General features: G+C 36.1%; 1 protein-coding gene across 4 annotated transcripts in view; it reads left to right on the top strand.

The window, feature by feature from the left end:
• Positions 1–26,719, top strand: part of LOC123694704 (tyrosine-protein kinase Src64B) — a 64,179-nt gene that overhangs the window by 1,965 nt on the left and 35,495 nt on the right. For 2 of the 4 annotated variants that reach the window (XM_045640215.1, XM_045640212.1), the window contains exon 1: positions 18,687–18,976. The exons of the other annotated variants lie outside the window; for them this stretch is intronic. The gene's annotated coding sequence lies outside the window, so the exon portion shown is untranslated. Of the gene's footprint in view, positions 1–18,686; positions 18,977–26,719 lie in introns of those variants that run through there. 4 annotated transcript variants of the gene reach the window in all.

Below are 26,719 nucleotides of genomic sequence, written 5' to 3'. Positions count from 1 at the left end.
GATGGAGCGTTGCCGAACTAAACCGAATAATTTATCGTCATTTTCAATAAAGCTATGTGTGCTGTCATTTCGCCGCTGCACTGTACGTACACGGTGCTTCTGTGTGCGTGTAATGTTGCCAGATATTGAAAAATTTCCCAAATTTTTCCCCGACTACGGAAAAAAGAGGGTTATGTTTTTCGAGTTTATGGATGTATGTATAATATTTCTTTGACACGCCCTGCAGTATAAACCGTTGGACCGATTTTGAGTTGTGAGGTTTCATTGCAATGATCTGAATTATTATGTTAGTGGCGGTAGTGACGTAGGCTATATACATAAATGAGAAGTCAAGTTTTAATTTTTATTTAAATTCTTTTATTACATAAAGTACCTGCCTACTAAAGTTATATATGGACAAAATAATTGTATTCAATTTTTTATTAAATAAATTACATAAAAAAAGTTTCAATATTAACTATAATAATTATATATTTTTTTTATTTTTCATAATATATGAATACGAATAGCGGTAGTTTTTAGTCGAGAATACGTGACATTTTATTTTTATCATATCCATCATGGAGTTCACATAAATTAAATCGCCAGCGAAAACGACTATGACGTTTTTAAGCTTTATAAAAGTAACAAAATAATGTATTATGCTTATTAAAATAATCTAATAATTATCATGAACCTTTAGTGCACTATACAAATAATCACATTCACGATCGAAAAATCCAACAGCATTACCCTGAAGATCTTTTAACCATTTTACCGTTTTACCAATAAAAATGGCAAATTCATTTTCAAAATACTGGCAACATACGTTGAAGTTTTGTATTCCTTCATATCTGTAAAATTATTATTCGTATTCAAGAAATAAATCAGCCAAATAATCTACAGAAAACCTGTGAAACGATGTTTTATCTTTTTTTTTGTTTTCGGGAACAAATTTTACAGCCTTTTATTATCACAAGACGGCATTTTTTTACTAAAATTGCAAACCCTTTTTGACGTATTGCATGACACTTTATGCGCTATAGCACTGGTGCAGCGACGTATTTGTTTTTGATTTCGTATTTTCTTTGACAAGGGCGACGGGCGGTTGTCATGCTCCATCTGTACTTTATTTTGTAATCTAAGGGGCTAGCCTAGAAATTCAGACGATGCCTCTATCATACAGACATTCCTGCTCAGAGGCGACAGGCAGGCGCCGAAATAGGCGCCAAGATGACCTTCTTATATACATAATATATCCTATAACAATGTGTGCATGATCATTAAAATTTCCGACATTACTAAGTACCAAATGAGTATAGTACCACATAGTACTGCTATTCTAACTATTCTAAACAAGAGTTTATATTTCCCAATATCATAATTCAGCAGTAAACTATAGAAGTGCTCTCACAAAGGAACTAGATACGTATCAACGATTTTTATTTCGATACAGCTATGTTACGGAAAACGGTGATGCAGAAATAGAAAAATCAATTTTTCCTCAAATATCCCTATGTCGGACGCGTTGCCTACGGGGCAAATAGATATCTGTGATCCGAACTAACGAAACTGGTAGGCGATGCGATGAAAGTAGGGCAAAAGTATTGTGAATATTTCACTCAAACACTGTTTGCAATCAACAAAATGGATTTGCAACAATTCATTGGAAAAGCAAACATTATGTCACCTTTTTCTTCGTAATCCATACTTATCATAATAAATATCATTTTTTATCATGTACCTACCTATAATCCGTTAATCTGTATATTAATTATTATTATAAATTATCGTTTGGTTTATCTCTGAAAATGGTTAAGTACCTAGTTGTAAAATTTTTAATAAGTACCCGAGGGATATGGAATATATCCGATAAATATGGAAGAAAACTATTTTATCCTGAATATAGGTAAGAGGTTCAGCATTAATTAATCTAAATACATATATTAATATGCGATGAATTCAGAGCAGTTACAAGTTGGCAATAAAAAGGAACACAAAGAACGTGAGATGGGTATCACTGGGTATCGTTTATACTATGTATGATTGGACTGCATGTTTCTGCCGCATTAGCCGATATACCACGGCTTTAAAGATCAGTGAATTATGCGTGACGAGAGACCATAAGGGCGGCCGTACACGGACCGCTCGAGCAGTTAACGGCTGAGCGACATACACGGACGGCTCGAGCGGTCGGCGTCAACTGCTCGAGCCGTCGGTTGTTGACCGCTCGAGCCGTCGCTACCAACCGCTCGAGCGGTTGATTTTTTTGACTAGTCAAGTCATTGATTTTCAGGGGGGGAGGGAGCCGTCGACGGCTCTAGCGCAGTCAACGGCTCGAGCAGTCAGTGTATGCCTCACGACCGCTCGCGAGCCGTCAACGGCACGGTGGAATTTCGTCATGCAGTTGACGGCTTGAAGCGGTCGCGACGGCTCGAGCCGTCACGTGTACGGCGGTGAATGAATTCCTATAGTTCACCGCGCGGTCGCGGCTTCAAGCGGTCGGTCTCAACTGCTTGAAGCGGTCCGTGTACGGCCGCCCTAACATTTGCATCGATGCCGGACGTTCGATATATTTATTATTGCTAATATAAATTTTAGTTTATGTCCGAGGATAAGCTATAGAAATATCTTGGACGCGTCCACTTTACAACGTATCTCTATCACTATAATAAAATAAACGTAACTCGTAGGTAAATAATTGTAAATGTAAATAAATGCACAAGAATATTATTAAGTTATTTTCGCCATTATATTAAATTTTAAATCGAAGCTTATCCGACCGACGATCACAAGAGATTATAATATTTATTATTTTGTGTTGGAATTTTCTCTATTTTTCTTTTCCTTACAATTTATTTAAGTAATTGTTTCTTTTCGATGTTTATTTCATGGAAATATTGTTCTAATTTCTTCGGATTACTAAAATTATGTTGTTAATTAATTAAAATTTATTGAGTTCAGTTTCATAACGTAGCTATAGGTACTAGGTATTATATATCTGTATGGAATATTGAAAGAGATAACTTACTGTAATAAGGGAACTAACCCTAGGTACATAATGTGGTACCAATACACCATAAAACATGTAGGTATGTACATCTACCATAAAACACCAGCGAGGCTATTCTTAGCATTGTCAATACACTGAGGTGTCGCATAAAATAAGCAATTCGACCGGCATCGGACTTGAATCGACCGATTCGTGGAACTGTGCATTCGGTTACATCTAGAGGTGTCAGAACTGAACGGTACCTACAGCTATTCCGGTTCTAATTAAAGCACTGTGATTCAGTGAAAACGTGCGTTAATTTGTCTAAAATTCGCATCAAATCTAATATTTCACGTTTCGTATGGCTTAATTGCTTTGCCGTTATATTAAGGTGGATATGTTGTATACCATTTATTTTATTGTAGGTAATGATGTTGATATCGTCAGCTTTTTCGTTTATTTACCTACTATTTACAAAGGTGATATATGTAAGAATACTTAGATAGTAAGAAGTAAGATAATGAACGATACCAATTCCATCATAACTCAGTCAATTTATGATCAATTTAAAAATGATTGATTTTAACCCAGGATTCATGTTGTACACAATATTATAGTTATGTTAAGTAGACGAAGCATTTATTTTGAGGAGACAGTGTAGATACATGTATAAAACTATAAACTGCATAAGTAGTATAAAATTGAATCTAACTAATCAATCTTCATTAAAGTTAGCCTTGTACCTATATTGTTATTATTATAGATGATCTTCAAATTACAACCAATTTAGTACGCCTCCTTTCTTGAGACGTACCAGAGTTATTTAACATTATTCTGATTACCTTCAGTTCCATTTAACTGATGTGTCTTCTAAGTATACGAATTCTGTGTAAATTTAACAAATTCTAATACTATTTAAAAAATCATCAATTTTATTATTTGAAATCGCATTCTAAAGTTAACCTATACAGACAATGCCATAGTGCTACAAAATGTCAACAAGGGGTATTTTTAAACCTTACAAAAGGACTTCCATTCAAAGCGAAACATTAAAATCCGTCGCTATGTAAAATTACCAAAAATATAAACACAATAGCCGGAAGCTGAACGGTCTTATTATAGTCCTCATCTATTATGCATTTAGCCGAGTCCAATCAGAAGCAGAAGCCGTAAACGAAAATCGTTACTCGGAGACAGAACTGGAGCAATGAACGAGGTTACATCTAAAAAAAGCCCGAAGCAAAGCCTAACTAAAGGTTACATAGGAAAACGTCAGTTATCTGAAATTCCAGCAACCTTATTAACCTGGGTTAGGCATTCGCAACTATTCAGCTTTAGAAAACTCACCCGTTTAGTTAATTAATGAATATTTATCAGTCATGGTCCATGCATACCGCAAGTATTGCACACTTTGTAATAATTCTACGCATTTCAATTTATTTTTAGCGTGCAATTTGAAATGAAAATAGTCACGACGATGAGAATTATTTACCATACTTGTTGACTATAAAGTTCCATTCCTATACCACTGGGGTTTAGAATAAGATATACGAAGGATGTTGACTCACATCTAAGGAAGTATACCTTGTCATTACAAATTATAATAAGCCGTGTGGTAACTGGTAACCCGACCCACGCATTGCGTTGGCGTCGTAAGATGTTCCCCGATCCCCTTTCTATTTGATTTTTGTTTATTTCAGAATGATAATAAATGAGTCTTTGTGCTGATAAGTTTATCGTTGTTTGGGGTGTTTGTACAAAGAAGCCTTTATGAAATAGCTACATAAATAACGAAAGGACGAAGTAAAATCGTAACAAAAACAATATACCTATAGTGGCTGGCGAAATTCTTACAAAATGTGTAGATTATGACGACAATAGCACCAATAGCGTGTCCGAATGTTACAATATAGATTTCTTAATTAAAAATACCGTTTATATTATAATAAGTTTCTCGTTAGTAACCGAAACAGGGTATGAGATCAGAGATTATATTATAAGATACCAAATATGGTGATGAACATCGCAATGTTCCATTTTGGTCCTAATAATTGCAATGTCGTTGACTCGATAAGATAAACTACACTGGTGAGTGAAAGCAATTCTGAATAATTCTAAACTGTACATAGAAAAAGGAATATATCATGTGAGAGAAAATAAGCTACGAGGTATAATAAATCTGTTTGACACTTAAGAAACACAACCGTTATATGAATTACATTGCAAATGTTCTTTAAATTTTTATTCAGTCATTATTTTGTCGAGGATTGCTAAACCTAATCCATATATTTTAAACTTGCGGAACGAGAAATTCTTTCTATGCCGTCATATACGCTGGCGTAAAGTAGAGCGTGCTAATAATTGTGACGTCATTGCAAAGATTCTCTTAATTAACGACCGTTGCGAGTATCTATTAAAGTGCTTTTATATTTCGTGTGGGTACGTGTAACCTATCAAGGCTACATCCATTGCCCTAAATACCGTTTCCGAGGCACCTGAAGTTTTCCAGTCCATTGAAATCTTTGCCAACGCGAACGGAGTGCACTATTTGCGTATTTACTCCGTGACGCCGTACTTCGTCTTGATTCCAGTCGAACCGCAAGTAAAACCTAATTACTTATAATCCTTTCTGTTTCTACCGCTGTATTTAAACTAATTTTACTAACTTTTAAGCTATTGCATAGCTTCTATCGCGGGCCTTGAGCGCGGGGACCGAATCGAGAAATTCCGTAACGAAAAAACCTCACGCTCCCCACTCCGACGGGCGGAGGTGTGGCTTGAAGACATAGGTATAGCATACAATAGCTGTACCGCGGCAGACCCCGACTTTTTAAAAATATGCTCGGATTTATTATAATGGGTTAAAGATACACGCTAGAACTTCAATTTCATACAGTCGTTTTGATTTAATTTATTTCCACAATAGTTAATCTGGAAATACGAAATGAATTTGTGTATTAACTATGTAAATTTCATATGCATTTACATTGCAAATCAGCTAAAACGAAATTGACGAGCGACGAATTTGTAACTGATCTATTATGGACGCTCATTCAGTCATACTGGATTAATTAGCAGCGAAATGAGCATTTCACTCAATTCGGTTCATTAATCATTTGATATTTTTATACAAAGATTTTGTAACTTTAAATTAAATTATTTGTATCTTTTTGACTGTCCCTTCAAAACTACACATAAAATAATATGGAAAAGACTATTTCCATCTAGTTCTACCTCTAGACAGGTTAACAGCTATAATGTTTAATTAATTATATGTTGTTGTATTTCGAGTGCTTGTATAGGGCTTTTAAAAAAGCGAATACAGTTAGAAAGTTCAGTAAACGTGAAAGATCTACTTTTTCAAAGACATGAAAACAATACCTAAGAAAGCGTCAATTAAAGTTAAAGTTTCCGTATAATACTTTAAAAAACGTGCCATTCTCATACTTAAGGGTTTGTAACGTTAATGAGCAACGTTGTCCCTTACAGTCTTTGTCTCACTCACTGATAAAGTTTCTGCATAAATTTCTAGTGCCTAGTCTAGACGGGGTTGTTTGTTGTGACTGATGCAATGGGGCTTTTAAAGCTGTTACGCATTACGACGTTTCAATGGATATACATATATGGTGGTTGAATCTACCGTTCAAGACCGAATAGTAATGCTGCAATGGAATCAACATTATATGAAACAGGTCCACCTAATCAAAGAAATAATGTTCATTGAAATTTAATTGGTAATATTGAAACGTAATACATAAATCACGTCGCATATGCATAGCGACTGATCATGTTATAATGTTATACGATATAATATAAAACAGGTGTGGAGTTTTTGCCCTCACTGCCATACACTAGGTCAACAGGGTTCACTCGAGTGCCAGCTTGGAGACGTAGACTCTCAACCACTCACTTAGGGGCTTCGTATAGCTATCACACAATAGACTGCTATGGTGCCATATGACAATGAGGCAGGTTTTATCAAATGCAAAGTTTGTAACTGTCTAGGCTGCAGTTAGTTATTAACCTGTCAACGTCCCTTAACGGATGTCAGATGATCTATTGTCTATTAGGTCTGAGAGACAGTCTGAGAATTCTGTCTGCATCGCAGTTTGTGTTTGTAAATCGCATTGTGTATCCCATACAGGCTCTTTGTTGTATTGCGATTTTCCGTCTTTTGTGTTTCGTTTTTTGTGAATATATAAACATTCATCAACACCGTGCGCTAAAAATGTGAGGATGGTTAATTTTGTGCGAGTTTGGCCACAGCGTTCGCTCGACGTATTGATTTTTGTTATTTGCATCGCGTCTGCAATCCTGTATCTGCAGCCATTGTTGAATGAATGTCCAATTATGGCATTTTTTCACCGCCGCAAATCAATGGCTATCCATTGATTTTTTTGTCAATATCTCGTGAAAATGAAAGTTGGTTCTGATGCAGGCAAGTCAAGTTGTTTGCGTACAGATTCACATCGTTCATAACATTTATCAAATACTTTTTCCTTTTCCAACGTTGATAAAAGTGAAAGAGTGTCGCTATGCGAGTACGGCAGATATTATGGTAAAGTATAAGTATAAACAGCTACTTGCGTACACTGTAAATAGACGCATGCTCTTTCCCAAAACGTTAATGCACATGTGAATGTGAATCCAAGATAATGTGCACGCGTTTCAGAGGTGTTATTTTGAAAGCTACCTGACATACCTTACTGTTGTCTGGAAATAGTCGTTCACGTGTGGCAAAATTTAGGTCGCGTCCGTTCCATTTATAATTTTTTAATATCTTTGCTGATGTGACGTTTTATCACCTATAAAGAATTATGGTTGGGTGTGTCTTTCAATTCTTGAATTAATCATTTTTGATGCAGCACGGTTTAATAGTTTATCAGAAAATCCTTTAAGTTTGAAATGATTAACTTAATAAATCTGAAGTCTTTTTTAAAAAAAGAGGTTAAGCTCAACTCATTTTGACAACAAGATTTAGTAATTACCGACTGAGATTACTCGGTAATTTATAGGGTGGTGGCCGATATCGAACGCAATCTCAGACGAAGGAAATTATCTGATCTTCATTTAATAAAGTACCGTTCACCACTTTTCATCTCATCGGTCTGAATCTCTACCGATTCTCTACTACACTCACCGGCACGGAATCTTGGCCACTTACAAATTTGCCGATAAAAAAAGTTTGAAGTGTTTTTCACGATTTTTTTGTATGCAGATATGTTAACATATTATTTGTTTAATTTTATGGTAAGAAATCATTGAGTTTGAGAATAATCTTTTACCACTTTTTAAGAGTTACTCGAAATTTGTGATATGTGCGGTTAAGCCGAAGTTACGAATTGTTCGTTTTAAACTTTTTTTGATATCGTTTATGCCGTTTTAAGATATTTTTATTGTTGTACTGTAGTCAATGATCATAACAAACAATAAAAAATGCCATTAACATCTGAACAACCTACTCAGGCCATCACAATGATAGACCAATAACTGCCGCAACGTAAAGTACCTAATGTACAGTATGTACCTCGTTCAGCGATGCACTATGCATGGAGAAGATACCAGGAGACTGGCAGCCACATGTGCAGACCAGGAAATGAAGGTGTGAGGTGCACATCAGCTCGAGAAGACCCGTTTATTGTTCGAGAGATACTCAGAAATGGCTTTCTGACAGTTTTTAGGATACGCCACCGGCTCTAAAACACCAGGATAATAAATGTGAGTGAGCAATCGGAGAGAAGACTAATGAAAGAAGTTAATTTGAAGGTTTGCAGACCAGCACGCCGTCCAGAACTCCTCAGACATCACAGAGAAGCACGTCTTCGTTTTGCACGAGAACATGAAAACTGGACCCACAGCCAGTGCGCTCGTGGGGTGTTCACAGATGGCTGCTAAGGCACTTTACGAGCTTCTGATAGCCAACAGTCAGTATAGAGGAGACGAGAAGAGAGGTTTTCACACATCACCACACTCAAAATGCGATTTTTCATGGAGGGTCAATAATGGTATGGGGAGGTATAAGTTCCGATGCTCGCACGGAGTTATTTATCGTAGATAATGGCTTAAATTTGATCAGGTACATCGAAGAAATTCTCCAGGAACATGTTCAGCCTTATTACAGGTTTATCAGTGAAGAAAATTTGCTACTTATACACTATAACGCACGTCCGCGCGTCATACGATACGTATAAGAGTACCTTCAAGAGGTTATTATTGAAAAATTGGAGTGGCGAGCTCGTAGCCCGGATCTTAATCCAATAGAACACATCTGGGACATGCTTAAAAGAAACATAAAGTTCGATTCCAACCCAGCACTAATGTTAGATGAGCTTAGAAATACAGCTGGGGCCGTTTGGTACACTATAGCTCAAGTGGTCTCCAAAAATGTCTTCTAGAGTATGCCAGACTGGATGCAAACAGTGTTTAAGGCAAGAGAAGGAAACACCCTTTGTGGCTAACACACAATATTTTAGTGTATGTATTTTATCATACGTATTTATTACACACAACAAGTATTTAAATATTTTATTTCATATTTATATTCGTATTTAATTATAACACAAACATTCATTACACAAAAACACAAGAAATACAGACATGCATTACACTTATACAAAATAATTATAATATTTATTATTCTATAGCATAGTCGCGGTATTTGCGTAGTATGCGTGCCGCGACTAAAATTATCACGGATCCAGCGGGTAGATCGTAATACTTTGCATCAAGTTTCTTCATTGTAAAATTAACTAGTTCGATCTTAGCTATTGAATACGCTCATTGTCAGTTTCTTTTTGTTCTTGTATTTTCATGTCCAAAGTGTTGCTTGTATATGATAATTGTCCCTCTCCTTCTATGTGGAGTAATAAACGTTAAAACTGTGAGTGTGTGGTTATTTGTGCATCACAAAAGGTACTGTAGCTAGTGTAATTAATACCTATCCATTATCACGCACCCCACAAATTGGTGACCCCGACGTAACATTATTTAAATAAAAACTATGTCTAGTGCAAGCGATTCCGACAACGCTGATCGAGTTAATACTCAAGCGCGAAGGTGCGTCAAAATGGCGGAACGACCGTCGCACGTGTCGCCCGCCCAGCAACCATCCGTTAATTTACGGATCCCACCTTTCTGGCCAGAAAAACCCGCAATATGGTTTGCACAAGTTGAAGGACAATTCGCTATAATGAACATAACTGACAATACTACAAAATTTTATCACATATTGGCCACATTGGACCGGCAGTATGCGGCCGAGGTCGAAGACATCCTTACCGGCCCCGCTGATTATAATAAATTAAAATCAGAATTAATTAAAAGATTGTCCGTATCCAGAGAAAATAAAGTGAAACAGCTGTTGATGCACGAGCAGCTGGGACTACGCAAGCCATCCCAATTTCTACGGCATTTGCAGCACCTGGCTGGTCCCGAAATCCCAGAAGATTTTTTGAAAACAATCTGGACCAGCCGGTTACCTGCTGGATTGCAGCCGATCGTGGCGTCACAACCTACGCTGTCCCTGGACGCTCTGGCTGAGTTAGCTGATCGCGTGAATGACATCGCGGCCCCTACCGCTCATGTTGCGGCGGCATCTTCATCTACATCACCTATGGACGAGCTGGCACGCCAGGTGGCGGAGCTGACGCGCCAGGTGAGCGCGCTGTCCGCTCAAGTAAGCAGTTCCCGGTCCCGCCCTCGCGAGCGCAGAGGTCCCTCTCCCCATCGTCGCCCACGGTCTTCTTCTCGACGATCCCACTCTAATTACCGGCGTTATCCTATCTGCTGGTATCATAACAAACATGGCACAAAAGCTAACAGATGCATTAAGCCATGCGACTTCAAGGCATCGCACGACACGAAACGCGTACGACATTCAGTGATGGCGACTAACGCCTGTCCCATTTCCCCTGGTCGTCTTTTCATTACGGACCCCACTCTAAATGTTGAATATCTAATAGATACCGGTAGTGATATTTGTGTTTTTCCTATAACTGCTGTGTCTGAAAAAAGATGTAAGACTAACTATCAACTGTGTGCTGCCAATGGTTCCGTCATCGATACTTACGGTTACATTCAATTAAACCTTAACTTAGGCTTACGTCGCGTATTTCCATGGCGTTTTGTTCTAGCTGACGTCACTAAAGCTATTATTGGTGTAGATTTTCTTTCTCACTACCGAATTATTGTTGACGTTGGTAATAAACAACTGATCGATGGCTTAACCAATGTCAGCAGCTCAGCAAGTAAATGTAATTCAATTAATTGTAATATTTCTAGTGTTAAGGTTGTAACTCATGGTGATAGTAATTATCATAAAATTTTAGCGCAATACCCAGAATTAACACGCCCCGCTGGTACTCCAGGTATTGTCAAACACAACACTACACACCACATTCGCACAACTCCTGGCCCTCCCGTTTCCTGTTCCCCTAGGCGTTTGGCTCCTGATAAACTGAAAATAGCAAAGCAGGAATTCGAGGCTATGATAGCTAACGGAACAGCCCGTCCATCTGACAGCCCGTGGTCGTCTCCGCTTCACCTTGCATCGAAGAAGGACAATGGATGGCGTCCATGCGGTGACTACAGACTTCTCAACGCAAGAACGATACCAGATAAGTATCCAATCAGGCACATACAGGACTTTTCACACTGTCTGTCTGGTTGTACTATATTTTCTGTCATCGATTTAGTTAAGGCGTACAATCAGATTCCTGTTTCTGAAGGCGATATCCCGAAGACGGCAATCACCACACCCTTCGGTTTGTACGAATTTCCTTTCATGACCTTCGGACTTCGCAACGCAGGTCAAACCTTTCAGAGATTTGTCGATGAATTGACGCGAGGCCTAGATTTCTGTTATCCGTATCTCGACGACTTCCTGATATTCAGCAGATCAGCACAAGAGCACGAAGACCACCTGCGCCAACTCTTTACCCGTATGAGAGATTATGGTGTTCTTATAAACACAGCCAAGTGCGTCTTCGGAGCTCCTAAGGTAACATTTCTAGGCTACGAAATCTCTGAAAGGGGAACCAAACCTTTGGACAGCAAGGTGCAAGCCATCGCCGATTTTCCTGTCCCAAGAACTGTTCGAGAGCTTCGAAGATTCTTGGGCATGGTCAATTTCTACCGACGTTTCTTGCCCAATGCTGCCCAAATTCAAGCACCATTAAACGCCTTGCTTGTAGGTTCTGTTAAAGGTTCTCATCCCGTGGTCATAGAAAGAAATTCGCTGCAATCATTTCAAGCCTGCAAGAAAAGCCTCTGCGAAGCTGCACTCCTTGCTCATCCTGCCAGTGAAGCTAAATTAGGACTCGTCACTGACGCTTCAGATACAGCGATAGGTGGAGTCCTACAACAGCTTAAGGATGATGATTGGCAGCCACTCGCATTCTTCTCGCGCAAGTTGAGCCCGTCACAGGTGAAGTATTCTCCATACGATCGAGAGCTCCTTGCCATCTACGAGAGCATACGTTACTTCCGACACATGCTAGAGGCTAATCATTTTACGATCTATACTGACCACAAGCCGTTATGTTACGCTTTCCACGAAAGGAAAAGTAACTGCACGCCGCGTCAGTATAGACACCTCGACTACATCTCGCAGTTCACAACCGACATACAGCACATATCAGGTGCAAATAATGTCGTCGCTGATACTTTATCGCGCGTATGTGAACTGCAGAGGCCGGTCGATCTAGAAGAGATGGCAAGGTTGCAAGCTTCAGATCCTGAACTCACTGCGCTTCTCAAAGGCGAATCATCTCTTCGCCTAAAACGGATGAATGTACCTGGAAGTCGTACTCCGCTGTACTGCGACGTCAGTACACCGACTCCCAGACCTTTCGTTCCTACACAACTGCGTCAGCAGGTTTTCAATTGTCTGCACTCATTAAGCCACCCAGGTGCAAATTCTTCAGCCAAGCTCGTTGCACAAAGGTTTGTCTGGCCTTTAATGCGGAAGGACTGCCGCGAATGGTCTAAGGCATGTTTGACCTGTCAGCGCTCGAAGGTAAACAGGCATGTCACGTCACCTATTGGTACGCTCGCTTTACCTTCAGCGCGATTCAAACATGTCCATATAGACCTAATCGGCCCTTTACCACCTTGCGGTGATTATCGGTATTGCCTAACAGCCGTCGATCGCTTCACGCGATGGCCGGAAGCTGTACCACTTACCGACATCACCGCAGAAACAGTCGCGAAAGCTTTTGTGTCCTGCTGGGTAGCCCGTTATGGTTGTCCAACCGACGTCGTTACCGACCGCGGTGCACAATTTCAATCGGCCCTATTCCGGCAGCTCGCTAAGTCTATCGGCTTCGATCACCGTAAGACAACGGCATATCACCCGCAGTGCAACGGCTTGGTGGAGCGCTTCCACAGACAATTGAAAGCTGCAATTACCTGTCACGCTGACGCAAATTGGGTAGAAACACTACCTCTTGTGCTCCTCGGCATAAGAAGTGCAGTAAAAGAGGATCTACACTCTTCCTCAGCTGAGCTGGTTTTCGGTGAACCACTTCGCCTACCAGGTGAATTTTTTGGCCACGACACTTCGTCTTACACTACCGATATCACCGACTTATCAGCTCGGTTGACGAATTTCGCCAGGCATATTCGCCCCGTACCAACACAACATCACGGCAAGAAAAAAATATTTATCTACAAAGATTTAGCCGCATGTAGTCACGTATTCCTTAGGGAAGACACACTGCGTGGCTCTTTACAACCCGCGTATACAGGACCACATGAGGTCATTTCAAGAGATCACAAATTCTTCAAAATTAAATTAAAAGGGAAATCGACGACGGTAAGCATAGACCGCCTTAAGCCAGCCTACTTACTATCGTCTCCTACTGAAATCCTTCCTTCTCCCGCTCCCGCTCTTCCACCTCCCAGTCCTCCCCTACCTCTTCCCAGTGCTCCTGTGGCATATACCACTCGCTCTGGGAGGAGAGTTCACTTCCCAGACTTTTATCGCCCTTAACCCGGTCTCTGGAGGGGAGTGATGTGGCTAACACACAATATTTTAGTGTATGTATTTTATCATACGTATTTATTACACACAACAAGTATTTAAATATTTTATTTCATATTTATATTCGTATTTAATTATAACACAAACATTCATTACACAAAAACACAAGAAATACAGACATGCATTACACTTATACAAAATAATTATAATATTTATTATTCTATAGCATAGTCGCGGTATTTGCGTAGTATGCGTGCCGCGACTAAAATTATCACGGATCCAGCGGGTAGATCGTAATACTTTGCATCAAGTTTCTTCATTGTAAAATTAACTAGTTCGATCTTAGCTATTGAATACGCTCATTGTCAGTTTCTTTTTGTTCTTGTATTTTCATGTCCAAAGTGTTGCTTGTATATGATAATTGTCCCTCTCCTTCTATGTGGAGTAATAAACGTTAAAACTGTGAGTGTGTGGTTATTTGTGCATCACAAAAGGTACTGTAGCTAGTGTAATTAATACCTATCCATTATCACGCACCCCACACCCTTTATTGAAAGGTTCCATTTTTTTTTTATGGAAACGTTCTTTCTAATTTTTTTAACATTTTTTATGAAATCATTTAAATTTCACAGGAAAAGCGTAAATTCTTGTTAAATTCATATCTACTCGGTAGTACTTCTTATTAACTTCCAATTATTACTAAAAGTTAGTAAAAACATTAAAGTAACTAGTTTTGATTAAATTTTTATTGAATTTTGTAGTAGAAAAGAAATAGTGTTATTTTACGCAAAAATTTGCAGTGGCCAAGATTCCGTGCCGGTGAGTGTATATAGACTAATTGTCGCGTCGAGAGGAAAATTAAAGTGAAGTTGAATATCGTGTTATTCATGTTTAACTTCGATCGAGGATTTGTTCCATGTTATTCCAAGCATATTCAATTATCGACCAAATTTATAACCTACATTTCGGGGTCACGATGATGAACAACCATAACTTTTCATTACAAAAGTAGGCGAAGTTTGTACACGACTTATAAAACTATTGGTGGCCATAGCTCGTTGATGTTAAATTTCAGAAGTATTAAAATACAAATCATAATCTTTTTTTGGAACTATAAATATCCAGCATCAATAGGTAATAAGAAATTATATGTCAACACCAGCTAGACTAATAAATCGTCTAGACATCTTAATAATATTTTAACCCCTTAAACTTCCAGACCGTTGAACTAGCTTGCCGATGCATAGTCGATTGTATGGTATCTTATTTTGCCAATATCTTCCAAATATTAAACTAATCCATTCAATAGTTACTGAGGAAGTCTTCAAAAGGCTTTTTTGAACTTTTAAGAATGAAATACTAAGATGAAATGTATAAACTCGGATGTACATAGTTCCAATGTGATTAACTTTGTAGATGATTATCTATTTACATAATATTATAAATATGTTATTTGCTTTTTAAATTATATGATTCCGACGAGATTATATTTAACTAGCTTACCGCCCGCGTCTTCGCCCGCTTTGTCTAAAACCTAATAAATTATATACTAAAACCTTCTTCTTGAATCACTCTATCTATTAAAAAAACAGCATCAAAATCTGTTGCGTAGTTTTAAAGATTTAAGCATACAAAGGGACAGAGAAAGCGACTTTGTTTTATACTATGTAGTGATTAATTCATTTTTTCACAGTCTAAAACAATTTAATTGTTCAAATTTAAAATAAACTTATTTCCAACGTAAATACGTGACCATTGCAATAGCCTAAGATTTTCAATAGATTTCGGAACGTAACTTTTCGAGTGTAATTTAATAGCGTGGAATCAGTAATTACTTAGAGTTAGAAAAAAGTGTTACGGAAAATTATCAAGTTAAGATTAAAAACGCCGATCTAAACGGGTCTTGTCGAAGTAACTTCATATATTTTATCTATTTGGGCCTATCAGAATAAAAGTAACGATTGTATTTCTTGTTATGGATGAAACATTGTTTTTAATTTTTATTTTCTTTATCATTTAAACTGGTTCGATATGTTTAGAAAATAGAGATAACATGAAACACTCATTAACATTGATATTGTGCGGGTTTTTATGTTATCATCTAATGTAACAAGATAACGAAACGTTCAAGAAGACTTGGGTAATGGGCAAGAATTGGGTAAAAACAAAGTATACATTTAGGAAGAATTGGGTAATATACAGATAGGATATTTCTTATAGTACATACTTTAATGTGGAGTTTCTAGCAATGGCTATTTGTACTTTATGACTATGTTTGGGCCAAAACCAAATCAACCTTCTTGTTAGTCTTCAACTTTACTTGGTAGACGAAAACTGCATCTGGTAGTTTTAATGTCGACCCACAACAAACCTAGACATGCAAATCTAAATGTATTAAATAATTTTAGATTTACCCTTATATTATCTGAGTTATTTTGGCGCACGATAAAATTGCTCGCGTGTTGCTAACTTAGAATTTACGTCATCCATAAAAAAATAAGTAATTTTTCAATTGCTGGTTGCGTTAACTTAATCATGATTTATTCTTGTAAAAGCAAAACCAACTGTTTTATTTTTTAATAGTACTCGTATATGTATATGATCATAAACTTACTGTCACGACTTGGTCGCGTAATGAATAGCGACTATAGCCTCAAAAAGTGCGGGTTTCAGTATCTGGATGATAAGGTGCCTTTACAAGCAATATCATCATAGTATCGTCTACTATACAGATACTGATACTGTTATGTACCTATCCTGGATTGTCCTTTATCTAAACTGCACTAACTTTTTCATATTCAAGGGAAAGTTTTTTAGACCAGAAGCCTAATACGGTAAAAGTAATTATGCCATATGGTGTATAAGAAGTTATTCGCTGGCAGTTGCAGTATGCGCTTACTTAAATGTCTTGCACACATCTGCTGGCATGGCTTCAGAATGCAACCCTGCTAACGTGGGGGACGCATTCGGCACGTGCTGTCTTTATAACGGTGTAAACATTGGTTTATTGTGTGTTAGATGCATGCAGGTACCGGCATTATATTTAATGGTAGATTTAATGTCTCCATTTCACACGTTGCTATCCTAGTATATTTACAGTGCAGCAAGGATTAATGTATATTTTCGAATACGAACGAAAGTAATAGTCAACTAGGATAGGACAGGATATTGGAATCAATGAAAATTTCTCTTAAATTATATTTGTATATAAATTCAATTTTGAATCTTTCCATACACATATAGTCAGAAATCTGTACATTTCAATATCGAAGTGTTCAAATATGTCAAGAAGTTCAAGAACAAATACCGCACACGCCGAAGGATACTAAATTTATTTTATGTTTGCTTACCGAGTGTCACCAAAAACAAATTCGGACGAAAAGATCGGCACGTTTGTGGTACCCGCAGCCCTCGTATATTTTTATTGCTTCACTTTGTCGGTGTCGGGGTTGCTTTAGTCCGCACAGCATGGTGTACTGCTTGTTATTATCAATTTTCTAAACGATATTATTTTTGTTCGCATCCGAAATACGATCAGAAATAAAAACAGAACGTGTTTATTTCTCTATGCTCCAAGATGTGACTGGGAGTAATTTATTGCCGCTTCGGTTCCATTCCATCTGCGTCTGATGTTCTAACTTCTAACTAACGGGCGATCCTTAATGGCCCTGAGTCAATATCGCCGAATGATTTATGCCCGTGTCCCTTAAATATTTCCTAATTAAGTATCATTTAATTTAGATGTTGAATCGTTTTCGTCGTTATTGAAATAGTTTGGTCATAATTAAACAATTGAAGAGATGAATGCGATGTTTCGTGTTTGAATTTTTTGTCGTGTTTAATATAGGCTAAACTAATTTGCCAGCTCACTGGCCGCTTAAATTTTACGATGCGGATTATGAATCAGCGACAGTGCATTCAACGAAACGGGATATTCAGTAAGTGAGCCGTTTGCTCGTTTCTTATGACTAAGATATTGTAGGCCGCTAGTGTCTCTTTTTAGTGGCAGTTTTGTACTGAAATGGCAATGGTACAATGGTTTTCTAGTATTTATGCATCAATTGAATCCCATTTACTTGTTTTATTACTTTGGTCAAAGATACCACCACAATTCAGGTAAGTACCTACCAAATATATATCTACAATCTACATGTTACCTATTTCATTTTGGTGTTTGTACCAAATTCTCAATATTTTGATTGTTACAGATAATTTCGTGTATAGCCTAGCGTACCTACATAATTTAAAATGTTTTGACAACAACCGACTAGGTATTTATAAGAGAACCATATGGTCATAATTACGTAAACGGTTAAGCGTAACAGTACCAATCTTTTGTTTACTTTGGCACGAGTCACAGTAGAACTTAGAATCTGGTTTATAATCTCTTATGGAAGAAAAGGAATTTCAGATATTACAGATACGATTACAAATAATTTTCATCAAAAATCAAATTCACCTGGTTGCTAAAAACTTAGTGTGCAAGCATTATACTCATTAGATTTTTGGCCACACAATATTGGTATAGAAAAAACGTGATTTGGAATAAGGGTCTTGTCGTTACCCGTATATGTAACGATGTCGTCGTCAGCTTTGTATACATGCGTTATCATATCAGACAAGGCTGGCTCGACGCCTCCAAGGCCCAAGCTGGTGCTCGACTCGCGCGCCCCCACTGAGATCCCCCCGCCGTCCCCCAAGTAGCCCTAAATTGATGCAGTCTCCGTTCAACTGCCGTGGGGGCCGCACGTCGTTGTCTCTGAACATAAGCTTTTTTCGTGTTCGAGCTTTATCTTCCCAATTTATAATGAAGTGTTATATGACTTCCAACAAAGTATTCTTCTTTTGTGCTGTTTAAATAAGTGCTTGTGTTAGTGATTTCCATTACCGTGGTGACGTCTTTTATCATTGGACAGTTATAACGGTTTTGTTGTGTTTCAATTAGTCAACTAAGTTTGTGTTTATATCTATGTTTGTTTCTATCAACGGGATGTCATTGACACATTAAAATCTTTATTGAACAGGTATGTAATTTAATAGTGGGAAATAATTATTGAAAAAGAAAAGCGGTGTTGCTAATTATCTTAATTACTAAATTATGAAAGTAGGAAAACAAAGATTATGTATTGTAATGTTATCTCGGTATAGCGATCAAAAATTGAGGTAATTGCTGTTTGAACAATAACGTAATACGGCATTATATACAGTAATTAAAGGTTATTTATAACTGTAGGTTGCTGTGCCGTTTGTGATGACATAAATATTTAATTATCCCACAATGTGAAAGAAGGGTGGTACGAACCGTATGGGGAAGCGGGATAGCAAATACCTACAATTTGAGGGGTTACCAATTTCGAATCGTTCGCAGCTACAATGGATGGATTTGGGGGAGAATTTATTTAGAGACGCTCATTCATTCATGTTATTGAGTTATTTATATGAATATGTTTTAAATAACGTGGCTTTGGAAATTAAAAACGAAGCAGATATTGTAATTTGTACACAATTGTTCATTGACAAATTGGAACATGTATTGACGTGACCCCAAAAGTGTAATGTTTACTGCAACAAGATAATACATGATGTACCTACCTACTTATATTTTCCTAGTGAATTGTAAAAATCTCAACTGATGAATGTAAGTCTAATTAGAAGCAAATTGCTAGAGAAAGGCGAGGATTTTTATTGTCTTCAGTTAATCTTACTTTCTTGTCTAACAATGCTTCCGTTTTGCGCAGATTCATCAGATAAGATCTAATGAGTTCCATTAAAATAGTCATTCACTATTTTTCAAAATACCTATTTACAATATTGGTAATATTAATATTGGTTCTTCGTTGTAGGTACAAGACCTTAAATCTCATATACATAGTTTGTTTGCTTAAAGATACAGTACCTATCACATTTTAAGTAGAGTCCTTTTTCGTAGATAAGAATGTAATGTTGATAAACGCGAATGTTTACATTTTAATTGAATTGTCGATTCAATTATGAGATTGTGTTTTGATTATTATTTTGAAGTACTTATAATTGCCTCTTCACTAGATGGAAAATTGATTATAGCATGTGAAATAAAGGAAGAACGCAAATCTTATCACCCAAAGAACCAAGATCTGACTAATTTCAAATACATATTAATAACTAGCTTACCGCCCGCGGCTTCGCCCGCTATGTCTAAAACCTAATAAATTATATACCTACTAAAACCTTCCTCTTGAATCACTATCTATTAAAAAAAACCGCATCAAAATCCGTTGCGTTAGATAGCATACAAAGGGACATAGAGACAGAGAAAGCGACTTTGTTTTATACTAGGTACCTATGTAGTGAAGAAAATATGAAGCTGAAACATAATCACTCAATAACGTGGATACACTAATTATTTTCCTCACACTTTAAGACCTGGGATTAATTTAAACCTTGATTTGTATCTGACGTGTTTACATCTAATAAGTATTTTTTGCACTCAAATGAATCTGATTGCCCTTTGGAAATATTCCATAGTTGTTAGGACAAAAACTTAACGAAGCATCTGTATAACCAGTTACAAGTTCAACGAAGCACAACTGAATGTGCTGATAATTAAAATTTTATAATTGCTCTCATAGCGGCAGAAAAGTTCGCATGCATTAAGATTTAATCTCACATCAAAATTATCAAAATTTTCGTGCCTAATTGCTACGATATCAAATTGCGGGTGATGAATAATTATTTCGGGAGGTACTCCTAGATCTGTTGTATTTTTGAGGGAAGTATTTTTTTAATCATATCAAAAACTTTCCCCAATCCAGAGCATACTTTCTTCTAAAAATTTTAATTATGCATAAATTGAAACATCTGTGCTAGCCACATAATATGATTATCATTTGCATTCTTTTGGTTTTATCATTGTAAAATAAATGGTGTTGCTTCCATTTCGCATGTAAATCAAGCTTGCTTCATAATTAGAGAGAGTGATAGCACCGCATTTCAATATTGGCATCAAACAGGGAAAAATAATATGTTTAAAACGTATGTCCACATATAGAAATCACTTCATAGAACATACATGGCATTAATTTCCTTTATTGTTGTGAGACCGTTCACTCGTAACCGGCGCAGGACACTGACCCACTGTCCGTTAAGTTCGATTTATAGTCGCCCATGTCATATCAACATCGTAAATAACATTAACTCATATTTATTACCACTTTTTAACCAGTTACGCAACGAGAGAACGCAAGCTTGGTATGAATTGCATTAGGCAATTGTCACGAATGTTTTCTTACTTTTACTCACAATCCGTTTTAATACAGAAACTTTCATTTTCTTCTCGGTAAAATTGTGAATGCACAGACTAATTGCCCTCTTAACCTCTACAATATTTCGTTTTTTTGTTACCATACTTGACATAAATTCTAGCTGTCCTATTTTAAATCTGGCTTTTAATGTTATTTTTACAAAAAAAACTGTACTGATGTATGATATGAATGGTAACTGTGTCTCTTTTTTGTTTTGATTTTATGAATGAAGTAATAACGTAGGTTCTATCGTCAAATTGAGAATTTTCTGAGCGTCCTGGTTCTTTGCTAAGTCATAATGCTTCTCACCAAATAATTTTACTTACCTATAAATAACAATGTGAAAGCTTAAGGCAGATTAAGTACAATAGACCTGTTATAGTTTGTAGCACTATGTCTGTTTAATACATAATAACTTGTTGGTACAAATTTATATTCGTCACCTCTTTTGTTCTTCGATGACTTCATTCAAAACAAGATTTGGTTGATATATTACAAACAATGTTTATTGACGAGTAGTTTATTATCATTAATCATGTTTATAGTTTATGCCTATTATTAAGGAGCTACTCACCAATACATTTATTTAACTGGCTCTTGGCATTACTTGGTTCAATTAATAATCTCACATCCTCACAGACTTCTTTATCTTTAGTTTATTCTTACTATATTGATCATAGTAATTATTTATCTATTAACTTGTTATTATTATACAGACAATACATCAATTCATATTATTGTATAATAACCTATGTATATAGGTGCCTATTCCTTGAAGGTACATATTTCTTTTGTATTTTGTCAATGACGGTTATCATTCGTTTCCAGAGACATTTCCATCATGTTTTATTCATTCGCATTCTTTCTCTCGTGCATTGTACGCATTTGTAATTACGTCTAAGATATGTACATTAAACAATCGGATCAAAGTTCATTGAACTAAATTTGTCATTAATATTTATGACGATTCTCATAGTTTGGGTAAGGAGACACCTTCGTTTTTACAATATGATTATTATTGTTGAAGACTGCAGGTGCATTTTTATCAGTTGCAAGCATGCATAATTCTATTTATATTCTGGTCTAATCTTATTAACATTCAAAATTTCTTTATTTTATATGCATAAGTTTTGCTAAGATTTTAATCAGTTTATATTTTAAGTCAGTCAAACTGAGATGAAGTTTTTTATAACGAAGTCAAACTTCGTCTCAAAATAGACGAGAGTTCGAAGGCATCCAGCAGTTGGTGAAAGTTTTGTATCTTTCATTTGCATATTGAATTTTGTTTTAATAATAAATTAAATTCGTTGCAAATAAATTCAATACAGAATATTTCATAATGTTCATTATTCATTCTATTAAGACGCTAAATCATAGTTTATTGAAAAATTTTAAATATTTTCAACTGTTTAAAAATTTGATCTGTACAGAAAGGTACAGAAGTTAGCATGTGAAATAATTTAATTACAAAAGCTCTGTGCAGGCAAATTGTTGTAGCAACTTGAAGAATTGGTTTCCAAGAACACCGAACGTGTACGCAGACAGCATACCTAATCTTAACATCAATTTCAAACCTGCTAGTTAGAAACGAAGATTTACTATTAACATAAATCTATTGCAGATTTATCCTCTTGCGTAAATTCGATTTGGTTACTTAATATTCCTAAAAGATAAGAAGAGGATCGTTAAGAAACGAAAAGTCCTGATTAAAGTACCAATAATACAAGTGTAACATTAATTTTTAACGATTCGATACTAACAGAAAAAGTTACGATTTGTTTCGTGAAGTTATAATACCTACACTACCTCGGCAGTAAAAATGGTCGATAAACAATTAACAACTGCCATGTGCGAACTGTTTCTACCAACTTCATACAGTGGCGTGAAATTTTGATTAGAATTCTCGGTTTATTAACCGATCCATAACATAATCAGCGTTCCAGCTTATCGGGCACTAAATACTAAAGTAATGATTCACTCGTATAGAAGGTTTCAAAAGTCCATTATGTAATCAACAACGATGTCACGGCAAAGAGATCACTGATTTCACTGACAAAGATACCAGCAGTACGTTGCGACACCCGTATAATGAAGATTATAGATAAGCGTCCTGTGTATCTAGTTGGAGATCAAATTTGAATAGTACAGGCCAATGTCGCTTGTCAAAAACAAGCCAAGTCAAGGTCCCATTGATGATCTGTCGATGGATTTGGTATAGCTCATTAACTATGGCACAATCTAGCTGAATTTAGGTCGGCGCGGCTGATAGCTAATGCTCGCGTACGTTGAGATGATTGATTCGATTGTCTGCTTATAGATTGATTTTTTATCGTCTGGACGACATATTGTAATATTAAAGCATGTTTTGCGTTGTAATTGAATTTGTATTGGGGATACATTAATGGTGATTATTGTTTATTTCCTGTTTTTAGCGGTGTATTTTTTTTCACTGCGATTGTTATTAGAAAAAATTATAAACGTAAGGATTACCTTTTGTTATCTTAGGATGTAATAAATATATTTATTGTTTAAATTGTTGCGTATTAAGAAAAGTCGATGAACTCACTTGGTTACACCATGGTGGCCACGCCTGTTTTGGAAACAACCACAGTGTTCATGTTTTTAATTTTTTCATACAGGTAACTTCAGTTAACTCTGGTTTCCTACCAATTATCAGGACCCAATTTACTAGTTTGTTTTACTGGCTTTCGGCTCGTAATTTTGCTCATGTTGACTCCACTCCGAGCGCCAGCTTTTTCCCTATGAATTAGTTTAAGGATGTTTTGGATGTAGTTTATCTAATTATTTTTATACAAAGACTTTAATATTTTCATCTTTAATAATAATTCTGAGCTTACGTTATTCAATGTTTTCCATAAAGGCATAAAAACTAAGTTCCAAGTACGCAGAGATGTTTTTGTATTTTTTGTTACGTTTGACGAATTAACCAACGAGCAAGAATTTGTTTATATGTTTTTAACTAACAAGGACTTGGTAAGTACGAGTTGCTTATCTAGAACAATCTATTTTTTTTTTATACTATTTAAGATTATGTTCCGGAATATCTAATATTATGTACCGTTTTCTCGATTGTTTAATGTATAGGATACATGATTAAATTCTCAAACTATAATATGTACATAACTATGCTTATTAAACAATAGAAACTACTTTTTAATAAATTTGTAAAGGTTAACCGTCCTTCTTATTATTGGACTATTCTAGGTCTAGGTTTTAACATTTTTTTATTAACCTTCCAAAGGTTTTTAACCCTTTGCGTGTTAATGAAAATTTTCGTAGGTACGTAGCCGAATTGATTAACGATATCAACATAATCTTTATGAGCCACCGTAAAGGTTAAAGTGTATTTCTTTCTGATAAGAACAACGAAAATACTAGAGAAAGTATAATCATGAAAATTATTCTTTGCTGATGCTTAGAACAAATCAATGTTAGCATTTTTTAGTACAAGTGATTGCTTCGAGATACCGAAATTGGAAGATAGATACGCAAATATACTGAGAAACTAACTTTTGTAATATTATATATTTAAAATAAAAAATAAATAAATATTTCGGGACTATTTTCACACACGGCACGATCCGATCCCATACTAAGCTTTCGCTTGTGTTATGGAAACCAGATGGCTGATAAACATACATATATAATTTTAAATAAATACTTATATAGATAATTAACACCCAGACACAGAGCAAACATCTATGTTCATCACACAAATATTTGCCCCGGGTGGGAATCGAACCCACGACCAGTGACTTGGAAGGCAGGGCCACTACCAACCAAGCCAACCGGCCAGTCATATAAGAAAAAGTAACATATTGAAAAAGTTTAACAGCATCTATAGGAATATTAAAATATTTTAGTAGTGCTATATGTGTAAATTGTAACTGAAATAAATATACATATATTTTTGATCAATTCAAGCCTTTAAATTCAAAAACAGCTGCGCTCATTATCCAGTCTATAAAATCATATCCATATCAGTAACCACTAATCATACAAACTATACACCTCCATTATCGTTAGTTACTGTAATTAAGTCGCTGCTGTAAGCGGTTTATTGTTACTTTGGTTTAGACCAATGAAACAGCATTTAATCCTTTTTAGAAGCATTGTTGATTTTTCAATATAAGCCATGATGGTAATAGCTTTAAAAAGGTTCACTACCCCATTATATCAAGTATTATAAATCGAGAGGCCAACGGCTTATGCGTCACGCCTGATGCTCAGAATCGATGTGTGTCAAACATTGAAAGCGTAAAATATATTCTTATTGCTTTTGGAAAATATTCTATCAATTATATAGAAAATTGTGGACTATTAATGCGCCGATCACTATCTAGGCTACCTTCTGTGTTCGTTTTATTCATGATTGATAGTCAATCTTATATTGTTAGGGATAGGACGATCGATTCTTATTTTTTCATAATGTGATTATGTCTCACTGATTACCAATAACTTTGAAATCACGTGTGTTATAATATTAAAATGACACGCAATTCACATCTTTTTTTGCTTATCAACCAAGCATATTACAAAATTACAAGCCCCATTTAATTTAAAACAAGACGGCCATGTGTACAAATAGCCGGAAATATTCTTTATCTTCCTCAATTTAGCCGAATAGATTGGCAACAATTTTGTTCTATTATTTTTAACAGCGTTCCTTAACTTGGTGAAGAGGAAATCTTGCAATTAATTAGCAGTGCAGTTTGTAATCATGCCTGATTAAATGTTCAACGTGAAGTGATTGAACGTTCAAAGGGCGAAGGGTTTAGCTCAATTAACGCTCCAGACTCCCATTAGTTAATCCAGTCTATCATCTCTGTAATAAAACTGTAGTTTAGGATTAACAGATGACGGTTATATCGACGAAACGGCCAATGATAGACTATAAAGTTTCTATTTATAATGCTATTGTTTTCTTTAGAGGTGCGTATCGCGTTTATTTACCGGCTTTATTACAGGGATAAAGTTTTGTATTTCATTTAACATTTAAGCTTCATTACCCGTATTCATTATTATTTCCTTATTCAGGCTTAGATAAGTTGAGCCCGCTATAAACATTTTCTAAATTATAACCGGGAATTATAGAAGAATCCCATTAAAACTCACTTTTATTAGATTTATTTTATAGCTTTTCTATATTTGCTTGTGCTTCTGCATGCAAGCTTAGTAAAAAATGATAAATCACCAGTGCGTGACACTAATACAAGCGTTGCCCTATTGTTATCAAAGAGAATTCAAGTTTATGATTTTGTTAAATAAGTTGAAATATCAACATCACATTTTATTTTGTTAGGGAAAAAACATGACTCATTCTTAATCTAATTCTATAAAACCTGATATTATAAGTTTTTATACATATTTTTGGTAGGTGTTTTGTAATAAAAGATTCATAGGAGGTAGATATGGATTTGATATGTACATTGTATGTATAATAACAGTCCTATATATCAATGGTGA

This window comes from Colias croceus, chromosome 9, assembly GCF_905220415.1.
Source record: "Colias croceus chromosome 9, ilColCroc2.1".
Classification (NCBI taxonomy): domain Eukaryota; kingdom Metazoa; phylum Arthropoda; class Insecta; order Lepidoptera; family Pieridae; genus Colias; species Colias croceus.
The sequence above is the reverse complement of the archived record's forward strand: the minus strand, read 5'-3'. Positions and strand labels throughout refer to the sequence as shown.